This window comes from Rattus norvegicus, chromosome 6 (genome assembly GCF_021556685.1).
Source record: "Rattus norvegicus strain SHRSP/BbbUtx chromosome 6, alternate assembly SHRSP_T2T, whole genome shotgun sequence".
Lineage (NCBI taxonomy): Eukaryota > Metazoa > Chordata > Mammalia > Rodentia > Muridae > Rattus > Rattus norvegicus.
The window spans coordinates 58216181-58231998 of record NC_141539.1 but is presented as its reverse complement, the minus strand read 5'-3'; positions in this window follow the sequence as shown (position 1 = coordinate 58231998).

Here is a 15818-nt window from a genome sequence, read left to right as displayed (position 1 = left end):
TGACATGAGTGTACTTGTGATATGGTAGAGCATCTTTAGGGTGTATGCCCAATACTGGTACAGCTAAGTCTTCAAATAAAACTATTTCCAATTTTCTAAGGAACAACCAGATTGATTTCCAGAGTGGTTATACCAGCTTGCAATCCCACCAACAATGGAGGAGTGTTCCTCTTTCTCCACATCCTCACCAGCATCTGCTGTATCCTGAGGTTTTTTTTTTTGTCTTAACCAATCTGATTGGTATAAGGTAGAATCCCAGGATCACTTTGGTTTGCATTTTCCTGATGACTAAGGATGTTGAACATTTCTTGAGGTGCTTCTTGGCCATTCGAGATTCCTCTGTTGAGAATTCTCTCTTTTACTCTATTGAAAATTCTCTGTTCAGCTCTGTACCCATTATTTAATTGGGTTATTCGGTTTCTTGGAGTCTAACTTCTTGAATTCGTTAAATATTTTGAATAGTAACTCTCAGGTATAGGGTTAGTAAAGATCTTTTCCTAATCTGTAGGCTGCCATTCTGTCCAATTGACAATGTCCTTTGCCTTGGAAGCTTTTCTGTTTGATAAGGTCCTATTGGTCAGTTGTTGATCATAGAGCCGAGCCACTGGTGTTCTCACAAAGAAAAGTTCTCCTGTGCCAATGTGTTCCAGGCTATTTCCCTCTTTCTCTTCTATTAGATTCAGTGTATCTGGTTTTATGTGGAGGTTCTTGATCCACTTGGACTTGAGCTTTGTAAAAGGAGATAAATATGGATGAATTTGCATTCTTCTGCATGCAGACCACCAGTTAGACCAGCACTACTTGTTGAAGATACTTTCTTTTTTCCACTGTATGGTTTTGGCTTCTTTGTCAAAGATCAAGTGTCTATAGATGTATGGATCTACAATTCTATTCCATTGATTGACCTGTCTGTCTCTGTACCAATATTATGTAATTTTTATCACTATTGCTTACAGCTTGAGGTCAGGGATGACAATTCCCCCAGGAGTTCTTTTATTGTTGAGAATTGTTTTTGCTATTCTGGAGTATTTTTTATTCTGTATGAAGTTGAGAATTGTTCTTTCTATCTTTGTGAATAATTGAGTTAAAATTTTGATGAGGATTGCATTGAATCTATAGATTCCTTTTGGTAAGATGGCCATTTTTACTTTGTTAATCCTGCCAATCCATGAGCATGGGAGATCTTTCCATCTTCTAAGGTTCTCTTTAATTTTTTTTCAGGGACTTGAAGTTCTTTTCATACAGACCTTTTACTTGCTTGGTTAGAGTTACATCAAGATATTTTTATATTATTTGTGACTATTGTCAAGGGTGTTGTTTCCATAATTTTTCTCAACCCATTTATCCTTTGTATAGAGGAAAGACACTGATTTTTTTAAGTTAGTTTTATATTCAGCCACTTTGCTGAAATGCTTTGTTAGCTGTAGGAGTTCTCTGGCAAAATTTTTGCGGTCACTTATGTGTACTATCATATCATCCACAAATAGTGATAGCTTTACTCCTTCCTTTCCAATTTGTATCCCCTTGATCACTTTTTGTTGTCTTATTTTTCTAACTAGAACTTTCAGTACTATATTGAATAGATATGGGGAGATTGGGCAGCCTTGTCTTGTCCATGATTTTAGTGGGATTGCTTCAATTATCTCCTCATTTAATTTTATATTGGCTGTTGGTTTGCCATTTATTGTTTTTATTATTTTTAGGTATGGGCCTTGAATTCTTGATCTCTCCAATACTTTTAACATAAAGGGTTGTTGTAGTTTTTCAAATGCTTTTTCAGTATCTAATGTGATGATCATGCGAGTTTTTAACTGAGTTTGTCTCTATAGTGGATTACATTGATGGATTTCTGTATATTGAACCATCCCTACATCCCTAGGATGAAGCCTACTTGACTGTGGTGAATGATCATTCTGATGTATTCTTAGATACAGTTTCCAAGAATTTTATCAAGTACTTTTGCATTGAATTCATAAGTGAAATTGGCTTGATGTTCTCTTTCTTTGTTGTGTGTTTGAGTGTTTTAGGTATCAGAGTAACTTTACTTCACAAAAATAAGTAGGTAGTATTCCTTCTGTTTCTATTTTGTGAAATAGTTTGAGAGTATTGGTATTAGGTTGTCTACGAAGTTCTGATAGAATTCTACACTAAAACCATCAGGCTCTGAGCTTTTTTTTTTGGGGGGGGGCGGGGGAGACTTTCAATCACTGCTTCTGTTTCCTTAGGAATTATGGATGATGGGACTGTTTAGATAGTTACAGACATAAAGGAATAAAGACTAAAGCTAAGAAGGATCAGTAAGGGCAATGGTTTATTTCATAATGATGCTAGCTGGCCATGTGATCAAGCATTAAATATAGAGATGAACACAAAGGTTGCCCCCGACCATGTACCAGGAGAGACAAAATTAAGCATTAAGCATTTCTGTACTATAGTCAATGTCTTTTTAATTTTTTCTTTCTAGCACTGGACAATGAGGCTTTTTTCCTAACTATGGGACACTCTGCTACACGACACTTACTTGGAAGTTCCATGTTGTAGGAAGAGAAAAAGGCAGGCGAACTTGGGTATCCTTTGTCCACTTTGAGCAAGTCAGAGCGAGGTCATGAGAGGTAACCAGAGCCAGGCCTGGGAGCAACTGTGCTTCACTGGGTTTTCGGTTCCTTAATTGGTTTGGAGTCGTGTGGTTCTTTTCAAATATGGGGGAAGATACCTACTGGGCGGTGAGTAACTCTGGTCATAGCTATAGGAACAAACAAAACAACAAAAAGCTTAGGGCAAAAAAAAAACAAAACAAAAAAAACAAAAAACAAAAACCCACAAGCAGTCAGACTCTGAAAAAGTAACCAAGCCAAAAATACCATTGGACTATTTCAAAATGGTTGGGTACACACTGAAAGCCAAACATGCTCGCAAGTTCAGCAAGCCCCAAATATGTCATTAGTGTCTTCCCTTCCACTGTCCCCATGCTCCGAGCTGTTAGCCATGAGGGAAAGATGCATCACCTCATTAAATCATTTCTAAAGCAGGAGAAAAGGAGAGAGGGGGGAGGAAAAGAGAGACAGGGAGGAGGGAGGGAGGAAAAGAAAAAAGACAGGGAAGGTGATAGGGGTGGGGTTGGGGGGAGGAGCTGTGAGGGGGGACCAGGAGGAGGGCAGTGGTCTGCTATCTGGATATAAAATGAATGAATGAATGAATATAAATAAATAAATAAATAAATAAATAAATAAATAAATAAATAAGATGGGAGAAGGAAGGAGTGAGAGTGAGGAAAAATGAAGGAAGAGGAAACAGGAGGGAGGAAAGGAGAAAGGGAACAAAGAAAATTACTGGAAAATATATAATAAAAATTATTGTGTTTTCAAGTCACTCAGTGTGAAATTTTCAAAAAACCACATGTTCCACCAGATAAATATTTCTGCATACCCTCAGAAATGGGCCATGCTTCCCACATACTTAAAAACATCCTTTCCAGTTAATCTATCAGTAACAACCCTACTGGACATTTTATCTTAAAATTTGTCTTGGGCCTGGAGACAGCTTGGTGGTAAAGAACTTGTACAGTCATGAGGAACTGAGATCAGGTCTCCAGCACCCGGGTGAAACACCTGGATGTGCTGAGACACTTAGCATCCCAGCCTAGGGAGAGGAAGTCAGAGGGTGGTGTGACTTGCTAGCCAGCCAGTCTAGCCAGTCTGTGAAGAACTCCAGGCTATTCGAAGAGACCCCACCTGATACAATAAGGTAGAGAACAATTGAGTAAGACACTTTCATGCCAACCTCTGTCCTCCACACGTGTACATGTAGGCACATACATAGCATAGACATTTGTACACACACACACGCACACACACACATACATGCATACATACACAATTCTTTGTTCTTCCATTTTCTTATATGGCTTGTTCAGAATGAACCAAGGAAGGAACCAGATCATAAAGGCTGTTTGTTGGGCGGTCTCCAAACCCAGCTGCAGGTATCCACTCTCTGTTTGCCTCCTTACAGCCATCCACCCTGTCACGTGAAAGCAGCATGACCAGCTCTGTCCAGCAGTGCTCATTGCATGGAAATGTACTACATACTAAATCTACATCCCAACCACACATCTTTCATTGACAAAAAATTTATAAAGTAGAAAGTGTGGGAAAGTGGAAATTTAGGCTGTCTGCCTACCTTTAATTGAAGCACTATCTACTTCTCTGAATTAAACTACCAGTCTAATTCAAACTAGCTGAGCTGCTTATCATCCACAATAAATCCAGGTGCTGAGGATATGTCAGATTATATTTCTACAGGCCTTCTTTGTGTGTTTAATCTCTTTTCTCCCTACTTCATGGTACACACAGCTCTGTGCATTGTGATCCTTATCAGGATGAGGTTTGGGCTACTGGCCTTTCAAGTGGTTTACTTTTGTACTAGAATCTTTTAAATGTCAGATGTTGCTAGGCAACTATTTTTAGTTTAGTTGTGGTACAAATAAAACTATATCTAAGTGGTTTAGTCTCAATTAGTAGCACTATTCTTTCAAAATAAGTATGGACTACTTTTGTGTCAAGAGATATATGCTGTGTCTTTCCAGACCTGCACAGAGTTGCAGATGATCCCAGAATTAGTAATTTATAAATTTTACTGTTCATTGCCATGAACACATGAAACATAGATAATTAAGTAATGAAATAGTTTTAAAACATAACAATGATTAGGAGAAGGGGAGAGATAATTCACATAAAAACAAAGAAAAAGCTCTCTCTGTAGAATTCCTTATATATCTAACTAATATGGGAACGTACATGCCTTTAATCTCCAGGGAAACACTGATGTTGGGAGCAGAGCACAGCAACAGGTCTCTGAAACTAACTTGTTATTGATGCTCTGGGTATGACAGCGTGAATTGCTTTAAATTACAGCTTATCAACAGGATAATCAAACTAGGAGATGTTAAGTTGAATGCTGATTTTAGAAGGTCTTCGGGTGTTTAATTTAATTTGAAATGCTTTTAGTTTGAAGAATTTTGTTAATTTAATTTGAAATGATTTTCAGTTTGAAGAATTTTGTTATCTGATTTTATGTATATAGGCTGAGGGATACTGATCAGGGTTATTGCTTTGGGTAAAAATAAAAAATAATAATGGACCACTGTTTAAAGTAATGATGTTCAGAACAATTTTCTTTTGTTCAGGACTAACTTTTGGAGATTTCTGTAAGATTCCACCCAATTTTATGACCACATTAAAGTCTTAGAAGACTCCCCATATTGTTCAGTGCTGCTGGAGTTCCGCTTTCAGAAGTACCCACCAAGTTGGAGAGAACGGTTAGAGGCAGCTTGAGAACTAAGCTGCCTTTGCTAGGGTCAGGGGAGACTGGGAGGGGAATTCAGAGAATGGGTCCAGCATCCTGCTTTACAGTGAATCTTTTCTTCAGTTGAAACTGTGGACTGTAATCGATGGTTTGGAAGGAATGAGGTTGGTGTATCTCGCAGAAGAAGTTCTAAGATACTTTCATTAGACAAAAAGCTTTTGAAAGAGGAAGTGGGCCTTTAAGTGACACAGCCTCTTGCAGAGATTTCTCGAATTTCCAGTAAGAAGTCCTCAGCAATGGACAATGTTTCAAAGTGAACAATCACAGTATTTCAACACACCCGTGGTCAAGTGGGGAGGGTGACGGAATGACGATGAAAGCCTGTGCTATCCTGACCTTTCCCATGACCGTAATTGATGGATTCAACCCCCAAGCCCTTTGCCAGGCTGCTGATATATTTAGAAATGTGCCTGTGATTCACTATGCACATAATCTGGCAATGAATAAGGGGCAGTGGCTATGAAGGCTGCCCAAGGGTGTGGCTTTTCATGTGCAGCACCTTCTCTAGGATGCACAGTTGTCTCGGTTAGTCATTTTATGGCCGAGGTCAGAACTTCATAAGCCAAGATCTATTCATCAAAATAAATATCAACATGGTTAAGATCAAAATATCCATTTTGATATTAATACAAGTTAAAAAGCTTTAAAGGACAAAAGAGGTTTATTCTGGAATTAGTGAGATGATTCAGCAGTTAAGAGCACAGGCTGCTCTTTCAGAGGACACAGGTTTGGCTGCCAACACCCATATGATAGCTTACAACCATCCATAAGTAATAGAGCCAACCATTCCTATGACTCTGTTGCTTTCTTCTGACCTCCAAAGGCACCAGGCCCACATGTACTACATATGCATCCATGCAGGCAAAATACTCATCTGTGTAAATAAATCTAAAATATTTTTAAAAGTATTTAGTCAAAAGTTTATGCTGACTTCTACAAGGCATCTGGGATATGAAAATATGGAGGAATGTTGCTTCTACCTTGGCAATCAAAACAAGCTACATATTCTATGAGTCTTGATTTTTACTGAATATAGGGGATTAGAGGAAGTTATATCACTAACTTAATGCCCAGGAAGACAGATGTTTTAAAGGAATAAATCAGTGTGTGTATGATTTTCTTATTAAGTACAGAGAGGCCAGGATTGCCATGTATGTTGATAAGAAAAATTCAATTATAAGTTTTATCAAAGTCAAAGAGTGAACCACTATAGGAATACAAGCACCCCAATTTTATTGTTTGGAGAGTATCTCCCAAAAGTTTTACTGGGAAATAGTAAAAGTTTTAAGAGGTGAAGCATAGAGTAGAGTTTTATGTTCTTGGAATAGGCCCACCTAGCCATGGGGTGAACAGTCTTCCTCAACTGTGTATGTCTGCCAGCATGAGTTGACTAACCACAGAGAAAAGTAATAGAATCAACTGCCAGCAAACTAAAAACAGCAACCAATGTAACCTTCTTCTCTTTTTAAGTAGATTTTCTCAGGCATTTTGTTACAGTAACACAAAGCTGGTCCAATCCTGGGAACTGCAGATGAAAATGAGATTTGTACCATCTCAGTCATCTGTTTTCATGACTCTAATGAACTAGAGGAAGACCTCTTCTGATTAAGAGAGCAAGAACTGAATAGCAAGTACCATGAGTCTACCACTGTGGTAGTGGCAAGAACAGGGAAATCTTCTTTCTCCTCTTTGGTGAACTGATCAGAGAAGACTGAATAATGAGGATGACACAAGAACAAAAGCTAGGTTACAAGAGTAAAGTCATGGAGCTGGGGATTTAGCTCAGTGGTAGAGCGCTTACCTAGGAAGCACGAGGCCCTGGGTTCGGTCCCCAGCTCCGAAAAAAAGAACAAAAAAAAAAAAAAAAAAAAAAAAAAAAAAGAGTAAAGTCATGAACAAAACCAAAGATGATCACAAATTTGAACCAAAATTTAGTTTAAAAACACTGTAACATAGGTTTTAAAGGTCCCAGACAGGAAATATGTAAAATTCATAAACATATGAATTTCAGAAAAGAAATTGAAAACAGTAAGAGTCAGATAAAAGTGCAAGAAACAAAAAGAAAAAAAACAGAGAAGAGTCATCCCTCCAGTAGATAAAATCCTGTTGAAAATGAGATCAATATGCTTGAAAACACATCCTAAGGTTACCTGAAGAGAAACACAATGGAGAGAATAAACAAGAAGAGAACATCCAATAATGAGAAATGGATGTGGCATTGGGGGTAGAGGGATGTGTTAACAGTGACTGGGCAATAAATCCTCCTTTTTCCTTATTTGGAATAGATGACTTTCAAAGAGCCTAGTTGAAAGCAAGTCCTCATTCTACTTTCCATCATGGGAGGACAAAGCTATGGCTGCCTTTAGACCTTTTGCAGCCTCACCAAAAAAAAAGGGGGGGGAGGGGTCTTCATCTTGGACTTATAGCCTCAATGGCAGCAAGAGATTAATTTGTGCTGATTACAAACTAGCTAGTCTGTGGTATTGTGCTATAGAAATAGTAATATGAACGGGTAGCTGAAGATGAGGGCTATGTGACATAGAACTGTTGACGTCAGTCTTGCTTTCAGCTCAATACTTTTTTGGAGAGGAGCATAGGGTTATACTATTCTTCCTCTCCTTTAGAATGAGTTAGAATGGTAATGTTTCCTTTGCACTGCAAAATTTCTTTGTAGTAGCATTTATGGTTAAGAGACCGCCTTTAGACTCAGAGGAAACTTCAGATTTGTAACGGTGTTGTCATTACTGGAAATATAGAACTTCTGTAGCTTGCCTGAATGTCTGTTTCAGTAAGAGATAGTCATGAGTCTTTGGGGGCTAGGGGAAGAATGTGATGGTTTGGATATTCAAGGACTCCTCCAGATTCTTGTATCCTAATATAGTCCTGAATTTGTAACCCTGTGGACCTCTAGAGATCTAACTTCACTCTCCATGTGCCTCGGGTTTTCTCCTTTATGTATACCACTGCAGTGTGACCAGCCCCTAATGTTCACACCACCACATACTGAGATGGTATGACTGTCATCCTTTCTCCACTATGGTGGATGGTTTCCCTTTAAAGAGTGACACATATAAAGAGCTCCTTTCTCAACCTGATTTTATCAAGTACTTGGTTAGCACTCAGATATCTGAGCTCAGATATCTTATAATACTAAGAAAATTAATCCAGGAATCTGTAGCAAAAACATTGCAAGCTTTTATGTCCTTGGAAATTAAGCTGCAAGCTGATACACGTTATTAGTAGAGGACAGTGATGAGAAAGTTAGAAGCTATTTTTGTTTAAAGTAAAAACATCACATTAAGATTTTTTTTAAAAAAAAGTCAACAGGGGAAATCTCTCCATTAGTATCTATATCCGGCGAAAAATTGCTCATAATAGCTACCTAAACTCCTCCTTCGAGAAACCTTAAAATGTAACTGAATAAAACTCAAAGCAAGCAAACCAAAGGAGGGAGGTCTTAAGGAAGGGAAGAGTATGTAAAACTGAAAAGGCAAGCAGATATCAGTAGACAAACACTGTGCTTTAAGGGACCAGCTAGAGGAAAAAGCTCCTAAGCCATAGGAAAAAGAAAGGGGTGAGGCAGAGAAGGAGGGGCCACGAAAAGGAAGATATAACTATATGGGTCAGTAACACAACCACTCAAATACAACAGACAATGTCTTAAAGGCGTGCTACCAAAGTGCGCTAAGGAAGAAACACTGTTAAGTAGCTATAAACCTGTGAACAAAATGGATTCGTAGCTGAAACTTAACAAGAAAAACACCAGGAGCAGAAGGATGTAGTGGCAGAGTCTATCTAAATTGTGTAACGATGTAAACTCTAGACAAAAACTTCAGAAAGGAGCACACCCTGACTTTGTTTCTAAGGCCAGACCCATTGTGACCATAAACTGCACGAGGGACTAAATAACCGTCCCAGACCCTTCACGCTTAACACATAGACAAGATTCCTCAAGATACTTGACAAATTGGATCCAACAAACTACAAACACCAGGAAAGGGGGGGGGGGGTAAAATGGAAATACAGAATTACTTCAACATTATTAGCAAGCTAAGGTATGCAAGGGGAAAGGGGATGACATTTGAAATGTAAATACATAAAATACCCAACAAAAATAAAGTTGGAGCAGACTTTAGAAATGCAAACTGATGCGGTCACTTGGGAAAGCACATTGTGGTTTCTTATGAGTAAACATGTACTGACCACGCAGCACAAAACCCTCTTCCTTAATTACAGAAAAATGGAATTGATGTGTTCATGGAACTGTCTGTGGTGGTTTTACTCATACACCCTAAGGATGGGTAGCAACTTGAGTGTCTTCCAGTCCGTAAATTCCTTAACTCTGGGCTGCACTGGAGCCTTGGCTGGGCTCCTGGGCTGCACTGGAGCCTTGGCTGGGCTCCTGGGCTGCACTGGAGCCTTGGCTGGGCTCCTGGACTGCATGTGGGGAAAGGGCACCGAGCCACAGTGCGCATTCCTCATTCTCTGCTTCCTGACTAGGTATGGGATGAGGGTACCTGCTCCAAGTTCTTGCCTATTTGGCTTTTTTGGCCATGATGTACAGTGCCTACCGCATGAGCTGTGAAGCAGAACAAACCGTATTTCCTTTAGAACACTGGTGTCAAAGAATATTTTAGTGCAGGAACAGGAAAAGAGAAACTAAGACATCCATCAGTTCGAATCCAGTTTTCTATTCTCCAATCTATGGTTGTCCCCATCTGTTATTAGCATCCTCCATAGGTACCCTCAAACACCATGGAAACCTTTTCCCGTTGCTTTTCCTGAGCCCTGAACTCCATTCGGACATGGCTTCCTCTACAGTCTTTTTGTCTTCTCTCTCAAGCTCCAATGGCACTAGACTAGCAGGTACAGTAATTGTCCTTGCTTCTTACTGGTGCTCCCAGGTAAATTGTTCTTCTCAGCTCAACAAAAACTTCCAGAAACATGAAAGCCACACATAACACTTGAGTGTCTCATTCGCCTTCACCTACAGATATTCTTCTGTCTGCACCCTACACTATCATCCCCTCCACTAGCTCCCTAAATGAACAACAGATACATACTCCTCTCCTAATCCAGTCCCCAGTTTGTCAGCTAGATCTCTGCCTTAACCCGCAGTGAAGGATACCACTCCCACTGTTGAGTGTTAGAATAAATCATGAACCATCTGCACTTAATCAAATTGCAGTTTCCCTGTGTCCTAGCTAGTTTATGTCAACTGACACAAGCTAGGGTGATCGGAGAGGACCAAGCACCCATTTAAAAATGTCTTCATAAGATTGGGTTGGCAAACCTGTAGGATATTTTCTTAGTTTGTGATGGATGTGGAAGGACCCAGCCCATTGTAGGTGGGTCCAGCCCTGGGCTGGCAGTCCTGGGTTTTTAAGAAAGCAGAATGAATGAGTCATGGAGAATCAGCCAGTAAGCAACACTCCATGGCTTCTGCATTAGCTTCTGTTTCCAGATTCTTGCCTTGTTTGAGTTCCTGCCTTAATTTCCTGTGGTGATGAACAGTGATGTGGAAACATAAATAAGGGAAGCAAATACTTTATTCACCAACAGTTTTGTTCATGGTTTTTTATCACAGCAATCATAGCCCTAATTAACACAGAGAATATCACACACTCATGCACGTCTTCCCTTTGCCCAGGCAATCTGTCTATTGTCTCCACTTCGGTCAGTCTAGGTAAAGCAAACTTGAGCATTCTTGGTCAGGGATACTGGGAACCAATACATATCTAATTGTTTGCCTACACTTAGGTATCCACCACAAAGGCCACAGGAAGCAGCGGAGTATGGAAAGTCCTGTACTTGTTCCTAGGTGGCGGTTCTCTATAATAGTACCTTCTCATTCCCCCATTCCTGAGAATGCACCTCACCTGCTTCATGGGTCTCACTCTTTCTGGCTTGTTTCGCTCTTAGCAAGCTGTCCTGTCCTGACATGTTGCTGCCGTTCGCTCCTGACTAAACTCTTGGACAGCCATCAATACCTCTGAAATACCAGAATGAAGCAGATGGCCTTCAAAATAAATCAAGGACCTTTCTGGCACGTGAAGACAGAGAAAGGTTAGGGAAGGGAGCATATTCAGCAAAAGAGAAGGAGATATTACTGATTTCATCTCAGGCATACTTGCGAAAAGAGTGTTGAGCAGTCATATTGACTAGTGTCTGAGACAAAGTAGACATTTGTGCTAAAAACATCAAATAACTCAACAGACACAGTATTGATACCCTGATTTTATGACCATCATCACACACGTTGCTACAGTCCCTAAATTCTTGTTCTGCTGTCCCTAGAAGGCTGACCTGGCACATGTGAAAACTCTGACCAATAGTCTGGCTGCTCCTAACACCTGTTTGATTACTACTGGCTCCAACACTCATGGTTTGACTGACCCTACAGGAGAAAATGGGGTAGAGAGGAAGGAAGAGGATCTTCTAAGGAATAAGCAACAACTTCAGAGGAGGGGTAGACACAAGATGAATATATTCAAGCCAGGTATGGAGGTGTATGCCTGTAGGCCCAGAACACGAGAGGCAAAACCAGGAAGAGGTTCAAGGCCAGTCTCTGCCACTTCAAATATTAAGGGCCAGCCTGGGATACATGAGAACTTGTCTTAAAAAAATAGGAGAAGATAGATAAATTCTAAAATCCCCCAAAACGTAAGGTAGATTAAAATAATGCTCTTGTCATTTAAAGGATCCTCTTTGGTTCAGGGATGAGTATCTTACTGATATTTCTATTTCCTTGATTATTTAATTTAGAATGTCAGCTATTTTGTTTCTGAAAGCTGTGTAATATATTGAGCTTCTTTGAAGTTTTCACTTCACATATTTTCTCCAGCTCTCTAATGCCCCCGTTAAAAATAAAAGTAACTATTTATAGGACTACTGATTCAAATGGATTCTAAGCTCACATGACTACAGATGCTGCATGGAATGCCTGCTCTAGCTCAAAAGCCTTCATTTGACTGATTGAGATGCACTGTTTTAGCCTGCCGGAGCTCACGCTTAACTCAAGGCAATAGGATGCTCCTTGAAAGACAGCAAGAGCTGCTCCATGAGGCAAGTACCTCTTCCTTCTATTGTTCCTCTACAATACACAGCCACCACCACTAAACCCTACTGTAACCAAGTCTCAAGCCCAAAGATGAGCATTTCTATCAGACATGTGCAAATGACATAGTATTCTGCATTCTCAGTCTAGGGGTGGCTGTAAGAAGTGCTCATGTATTTCTACTTATTTCAGTTTAATTTTCAAATGAATCATAGCATACACCTGCATCAAACTCACAACAAGTTGTACAGCCCTGGAGACTCCTAGTTCCTCAGAGCATGAATAGCCGTACGTGTGGCTGATGAGTCAGCATATCGACTTTGGCTGACATGTTTGCTCTAAGCAAGGGGTAAAATATTTGGCATTCTAAATCCTGACTTTTGTGGAAAGGAGGAGTTACTTGGATTGCTATTTTTCATTACTTATGAGGAGTCAAAGATATTTTCTAGATGCCTTAATATCCCCAGTTCTTAGGATTAAGGCTGTGGCAAACAGGTGAAATAGTTCCATGAACAAGCTGTGACTGAAAGCCCCCTTTTGGAAAATGAATTCTTGGTAATCCCAGAAAGTCATACTCTTCTCTTGCCCTGCTCTGCTTGAAGTTGGTCAACGTGGGCCTTTCAGCTGCTAATTCGGAAATTCAGATGGGAAAAGGAGTCACAGAACTTTGCTATTGTGGACATGTGAATAGAAGTCTTGCAGAGTGAACAAGACGCACTGTACATTCAGAGAGAAATGCACTCTCTTGCCTTCTGGCACAACTTGTAAGTGACTAGATGAGACTGAGGTCTTGGGAACCCAGAGACGGTTACATCTATTTTGGTAACATTGACATGCTTCAAGTCTACAGCGAATAGGGAATCACCCTCTTTGTGTAAATGTTTGCTTTGTTGGAAATTCTCAAGCAGAAATTAGTAGCAAACATGCACCAGAAGGGGTATTAAATCAAGCATGATAAACAATTCCTAGGCAATGTTTAGACTGGCCAAAGCCATCCTATAATCACACTTGATAATAGAACACTGCATCTGACATCCACACACTGGGACAGAAAGCAAACAAAATAACTTATCCCTGATGCGCAGGTCTATCAGAGTAGGTAGATTAATGAGTAGATAAGTATCAAACCCCCATTGCATTTTCCTTTCTTTTTTTTTTCCTTTTGGTGGTGTAGACACTATTAATGAATCATGAATGTTTGATGTTCCCTTCCAGCAGTTACAAAACACTCTTGGAACGGGTCTGGGAATTCACTTTGATCTCTTGTTTGAAGTCAGATGCCAGTATTCTGGCCCCCTGTGACAACAACTATCTCAAACTCTGGGCTACTAAAGAGCTACACTTAATCATACAGAGTTGGTGCCAAAGGATGTTTCAAAAATGACACAGCAGTATGCTCAAGAAACCCTCAGGAGTAGGGCCCGATGCTTCTGGAGGTGAGTCAGCAGCAGGCAGCCAGCTGGCCTGAGGGTCCACTGAGGCTGCTCCACTGTCCAACAGTGACAGACCCAAAAGCCTCAAACACAAATGGTGACAAGGTGGACAATGTCCTGGAATGGGAATCTTTCTTTGAATAATGCCTTAGAATTGACTTCAAGCCAAATAAAAAAGTGTGTAGCTTCTTTTTTAATTTTATTCCATTTCTGTTGTCTGATTCATAATGGTTGTTAATGTTTAGCAGAAATCTAATGGTAATTTCTTAATATTTATTAATCAGAGATATTGTACTTCATTAACAGCTCAATAAACTTCCTTAAGGTTAAACAAGGTCAATCTCTCTACCTTAACTTTGCCTACTAATCCCTGCAAAATAAATATTTGCTTTGAGTTTCTCTATGCCAAATTCTATGGGACCATGTTGTCTAAATTTCCTTTTGTAAATAAGGTGTGCCTCAAAGAGGAAAAAGATAGCAGAATTTGGTCTTGTTAACCTTTCTACATACCCTTGACCTAGGGTCAATGTATCCAGAAAAACAGGTTTAGGGAATTTCTGACCTATATCTAACAGGAATGCCTTTAAAAATATTTATGCTAGCTCAAGGAACACTGGCCTAGATTGTCTCAGATGTGCCAGACCAAGAGGGAATCTTCTCTAGGGCACTAAGTAGACAGAGGATATGGTTTTGGTTCCCTCGATTGCTCCTTTTTCCTAATAATTCTCAAAAATGTTCAGCCTGCATTCTACACATCTCCTTATTCAGTTTTCCATTCCTGACTTTCCTGACGAATCTTCCTGTGATGGCGGGGCCAAACTTGGCAACACCCTCACAAATGTAGCACTGAATGTGTGAGGAGGAAGGCCAGGGGTTTTCCGGCCTTTGACCAGAAAAACACACACAAAACCCTCCTCCCCCTTCACTGAGATGCCTCCATTGCTGTAAAGGGAAGCCATCCTCCTGACTGCCCTGGACAGATACACATGCATTCCTACCACCCATTGTTAATACTTCTGTAGAATTAATTCCCCCAGGACACATGAACAGGGGCCTAAATTCTTATATATAAATGAGTTCTGGTTTCTTTTTAACATTATCTTGACTAAAGAAAACAAAGGAAAGAGGACATTTGCCAGCAAACTATGAATTTGCAGTAGGTGTTTGAGCTGTGGGTAATGCTTTCTTCATTTTGAGACAAACCTACTCAGATTCAGAGTAGTTCAGTAGTGTTCCCAAAGGCTGTAGCTACTAAATGGTTAAGTCTGGGATTTAAATCAAACATTTTAGCAAAGCAATATTGCTTAAAGCAGCAAAGAGGATTGTTACACACTATATTTTAAAGTGCATCTACCCAATTCTCTTCTTAAACATTGTAAGGAACAGATTGATGAATGAGAAAATAATTTATCTAACTAAGGACTAGGTGACAAAAGACCCTGAGATGGTGGAAATATTTATACTCTTGGTCCCAAGTCAGAATATATATAACAAAATTTGTCTTTGTCTTTTCCTCTATTAGCCTACTGTAAGATTTAGTACAGTATGTGTGTATACATGGGCATAGATGCACCTGTAATTAAAAACACATTCTCAGTTCCAAAAGGTTAAATTGAGCTTTTCTAGAAATCTTTTCCCAATTGCCATTGAATTAAATAGTCCAGAAAATTAGAATGAGAATCTGAAAAGCTGTAAATGACTCAGTTACCATTTCAGAATTTAAATCTGTATGAGGCAAAAAGTTGAATATCAAGTCTTCTTACCCGACCCCTCACTTCCCTCCCCGACTCCCACCCCTGCTCCTTACCAGTTTTTAATCTATTTAAGGAGCTGGTCTATGGAAGCTTACAGATAACAACTGACTTTAAAATACTTTCAAAGCATCAGCAAAAACCACACTTTACCTTTCTAAATGACTTGCATTGTTCTACATATCCAGACGGAGCTCATGACCACACAGATAAAGG